The following is a 5,680-nucleotide window of genomic DNA, read 5'->3' as shown; positions in this document are numbered from 1 at the left end:
AGATTAGAAACTTTTATGCAAAAGGATGTTCAAAGGAATGTACTTTGAGTGAGAGACATCATATCTAAGGAATTGTCTTGTAACAATTTCCGATAGAAGGTTTTGTAATATCATTGGCAATAGTCTTTGTGACTTTGGTGCAGTGATATTACGAAAGAATCATTGCATAAAATGTTAGAATCTAGCATATTCTATACGTAGCAAGAATTTGATATTCTTTCACTTATGGAAAAGGATTTGGAGTTGTGAATTGAGAATGATTGGAAATGTATTCAATTTGATCTATTTCACAAAGTAAAAACCGTAGGTAAACATTGTGTGCATGCTAGGAGCATGGGACAAGTGTGATAATTCAAGTAAGAAGTTGATTACCTGAAACGACAAATAATGAGTAATTGATATGGTGATAAATAAAACGTGTTTTATTTATACTCAAAGGGTTGAGGCCATATGGGATTAGTATTATTCTTGTGTTTCACTTTGCATGTTTTGACTTCCAGAATAATTGAGTTTATTAAGAATAATCGAATTATTCGAACGGGCCACAGTCGTTCATATGTTGGAAGTAGATATGAATGAAGACTGTTGTGAATTGGTGTGTGGATTGTCTAAAAGAGTATTAGACATAAGCAAATGTTTGCTGCAACGTTCATGAGTGCTTACGAATATGATTTGAGCATTGGATTAAACCCACGCTCACTTGGATCACTCCATGAATTGTATCACGAGTGATTGGTGAGACGATAACATCTTATAATCTTGAAACCGAGATGTGTGAGTTGTATCTTGCTAATCGGTTGCACATTGATAATATGTAAACGCACTAGTAACTCGGTGTTATAAAACATATTGCTGTGTGTGATTTGGTTAGTGAGTGCAAGCAAGCATTGTATCAAAGTTTATCCGTTCCTTTTATCCAAGGTAGGATCAAAAGCGATATCTTTGGGCCCCTCGATGGTTTAGTGATGAGAAACGTAAATGCTCGGCCGGGCTAGGGCTAATTTGATTTGTTCAATTAGTCAGTCGTCATAAATCGGAAATCGAGATATAGTACAAAGAGAATGATTTGAAATCATATCTCATATGATATCTAGAATGAAGGAATATATGATCCCTTATCTAAGGACACACGTATTTGATATGATCAGAGTTGACAGCGGCTTTGGAAAGCTACGATTGCAGATCAGGATCTGAAGTCATACGCATAATAGTTATTAGACTTATCCAAGTGGGAGACTGTTGGATTAGTGTCTAAGTCCATAACTATTTTGGTATGTACTTGACCCGATGGTGCATGGTCCTTTTGGGTTGCCTTTACCAAAGCCGCTTGATTGGAGAAATAAATAGAGAGAGGGGTTATTATGATTTATTAATATGTTATAAGAATAATATATTAAAGGATATTTGTTTAATTAATATTGATCAATAATTAATTAGGAATTAATTTTGTGATCAAGTGTAATTAATTAAACTAGAGGGGCTGAATTGTAATTATGTGATAGTTACAATATATGGTAATAGTTATCCTAGATATAGGTTGGACGAATTCAAGGGATAAGATATCCTTGAAATCGTCCAAAGGATAAAGGATAAGGGATTTCTAAGACTTATCTTATGGGTTGCTTTGTGGATAAGCAACTAGATAAGGATAATGACTGAAACCCTATCTCTACACCTATATAAAGACCCCAAGGCTTATGAATTCGTGTAAGCCTTCCCAAAAAGTCCTAAGGATGAATTCCTACCTCTCTCCTCTCTCTTTATACCTTCTCTATTTGCTCTTGGTGTTTGTAAGCCATTAGAGGAGTGACACTTGTGACTCTAAGCATTCCAAAGTCATTACAAGGAGATTTGGGATTGTTATTGCTACATAACAATCAAGGTATGATCTTAAACCTAATTACATATTAATATGATTACTTGAATGCTAGAATTAGGGTTTATAGTCTTGGATTCAAAACATGTACAATAGAGAAACCTAGATCCAAGCATTAGGGTTTGTATGAGCACATAGGATGTCTTATGACCAAAAACCCATCAAGTTCCCCATAGCATACCCCACATAATCCATATAATCACATAATCCATATCACTTGTAACAACTATATAAACCTTATCAATCACACAAGCCATGCATACAAACATATAAGGATGCCCTCGAAACCCCTCCAGGGTCTTACACCGGGTGCAATGGGAACCCCCACATGGTCTTAGCCCATTGTCATACCAACCATACATATAAGGATTCCTTGGAAACCCTCCAAGGCCCAAAAACCAAAATCCCATTCTGTCGAGCTGTCACTACCAATCAATATACCTAATTAGCAATTGGGTCCATAGCGACCGGGAACTTCTTACGAGCGAACCTTTTTGGGTTAGAGACCATCATTGTGTACTCTTCGATTGTCAAATCACATTCTGATTATGATTGGTTTTCAACTATTTGGCTTATTTATATGATCTATAACAATGATTAGCTAAAATACTAGAATAAAAGATACCAGTTAAACCGCAACACCAAATATAAACTCTACTAAATAATTTGATGGTAAAAACACACACAAATTGATAGCCAAACTATTTGGAATTAGATTCTAATATAGCCAACACTTCTTTTTCTAGAATTACACCACTTCAAGATTAATTCAAACGGAATATGTCACTATACACATAAAATCTTTCTTATGGTGTGGGCATCATATGGAACAACTACACATAAGCACATAACATAAGAAGTCTCAACTATAAATTTGTAAAAAAATTTCAATAACTCCAAAATGAGAGAAGTATATATGACCTTGTTTTCTCTTTCTTTGATACATATAATTGCAAAAGAAATGTTTTTATGTCATACTATGGTTCTTGAAACTAAATACCAACATCAACATTTGCAATAATTGTAGTTTTTTTTTTATCTTTTAAAACCTAATTCCCAAAACTTGTCTGGTGTTGTATACTAAATCTATTTTTTGTATGAATAAAATGACTAAATATAAGTAAACTGAAATCTTGATATATATATATATATATATATATATATATATATATATATATATATATATATATATATATATATATATATATATATATATATAGGAAAGGAAACCGAATAGAAATGGGTTGAACTAAACTAGGCTAACAGTGCATGCATAACAATAATACAATATACCCCCCCCCCCCCCAACTCCCCGTAGTGAGAACAGGATGAGAATCATGGACGTTCAAGTTGGACTGAAAGTCAAGAAAACCAAGCAATGGAATACTTTTAGTGAAAATATCAGTATACTGAGAAGAAGATGAAACATGTGTGACATCCCCAAAATCTCGGCCAGAAAAGACCGATTTTCATTTATGCTTTTAAATATTTTCAGAGTAAATCCTTTTGATTTGAAAGAGTTGCGGAATTTGTTCCCAAAAACAAAACATGATAAAACAATGTTTACCGAAGCATTTCATAAAAGAAATGTATTTTCATTATAATCAAAACTCGGGGTGTCATGTTTCGATACAGACCAATAAGCATAAACGAATACATTACAAGTCATATAACAAATATAAACATATGCAGACTTGTAAACAAATCAACTTGATGGTTCATCCATCTCATGCCCTTCCGCCACTTCCTGTAATACAATTTAAAACTGAGTGGGTCAGGCTTGGGAGCCTGGTGAGCATATAGGGTTTTCAACCCACAATAAATAATTAAATTAATTATTATCAACCAACAATAACCCAGTTACCCATTCCCGTTATTCTCACTTTACGTCCCTAAAATAACTAACACAAGGGACCTAATCTAAGAATATTTTCATCGGGGTGACAACACATGTTGCGGCGTTTCCTCAGCAATATAAGTCAAATAAGGCAACCATGAGGGGGATGGAATACAGCGAATGAACACCCAAGTTCATTAACACCTACAGGTTATGAGCCTGCTAGCGTTCCACTGGACTGTCTAGAAAATTCCGTGGTCGTCATCTAAATTCCGCTAGATGACTGGATCAAAACAACAACGAGGCCTCTCATCTGTTTATTACACACCAACTATCTACCCATGTTCTACCCAACATATTAGTAGCTAAAAACATACACTTTTATACATATTTTCAAAACCTGTATAGCATGCTTGATCAATACATTTTCCATATAACAGATGAGGCACACACACATAACACATATTTCATATAGAAATAATCATATCTGTAAGATAAAAGAAGGTGAATATACATTCACACATATAACAACAAAATATACACATAACACGTATCTCGTATAAAATACTTTATAGTTATACGTTAGGAGAAAGTAACAACGCATTCACACGTATAAAAGACAATAAAATTAATACCCTCGAACCATACTGGTATTATTATTGCGTTTATGAAAGGTAGTATACACTCACTTGATCAAAAGATGATCGGACAGCACTACGGCTTGCAGAAGTCGTAATCCTCAGCAGATCTGGAAGATCTCTACGAAAATCGAACTTCTCGCAGGCAGAGCTTCGGCTCAGAAACCGCACTTCTTGGGATCTTCGGGATCTCGGGACTCGGGAATATTACCGGGGCTTCGGGATGGCTTCGGGGGTAAAAACGCAGAGCTTCGGCACAAAAACGAGAGGAAATTAGCAAATGAACCCGGACCCCTCGCATCCTATTTATAGGAGGCTGGATCTGCGATTTACGCGGGGCGTAATTCATGTACGCGCGGCGTAACGGGGATAAGGCCGGTGACTCCCCCCCCCCCCCCCCCCCATGGATAATACCGGATTTTTGATTTAAAAATAAATACAAATTATTTATCAAACTTCGGAAATTCATATCTTCTTCATACGAACTCCGTTTTTGACGTTCTTTATATCCACGGAAAGGTGAGACTACGCTCTACAACTTTCATTTAGACTCCGTCAGCTAATTTTGAATTTATTTTTATTATTTATTTTTAATAGGCCGGGACAGGAAAACTCCGTTATAAAATTATAACTTCTTCATCCGACGTCCGTTTTTGCCTATCTTTTTATCGTTTTACTAAAATTAATGAGATATTCAATTCTCATTTAGATTGTTTTGGCTAAAAACCGCTCGGTCTCAAATCGAGCATTCGGCCTGCATACTGCTAAGTCGAAACTTCGAAAAATCATAACTTCCTCATACGAAGTCAGATTTGGGCGTTCTTTTTATGCACGCTCATGGTTTGATGTACTCTACGACTTTCATTTAGATTGCTAAGGCTAAATATCACTCTAACATAAATTCACTTTTTACGTCGCGCTGTGTCGTGCCGGTTCTGTCGCGAAACTTCGACAGGTCATAACTTCTTCATTATAACTCGGATTTCGGCATTCTTTATATCTTCGGAAACCTTGTTTCAACTACTACAACATTATCTAAAGATATCAAGTTTATTTTACACTTAAATTTTGACGCTTATTTTTATTCTTAATTAATCGAACCACATAATTAAGCAATTAAACACAAAACACATAATACTCAAATAATACAATCTTATTATTTCAAAATGGGTTACAAAGGTTAACCTAGACCATTACATTGCTAAAAATGGCAAGCCTGGAAACACAGGCGTTACAATTCTCTCCACCTTAGAATGATTCCGTCCCCGGAATCACACATCAACAAACAAATGCGGATAGCGACTCCTCATGTCACTCTCCGTCTCCCAG

This window comes from Lactuca saligna, chromosome 2 (assembly GCF_052625555.1).
Source record: "Lactuca saligna cultivar CGN05327 chromosome 2, ASM5262555v1, whole genome shotgun sequence".
NCBI classification, from domain to species: domain Eukaryota; kingdom Viridiplantae; phylum Streptophyta; class Magnoliopsida; order Asterales; family Asteraceae; genus Lactuca; species Lactuca saligna.
This window is presented reverse-complemented; position numbering follows the sequence as displayed.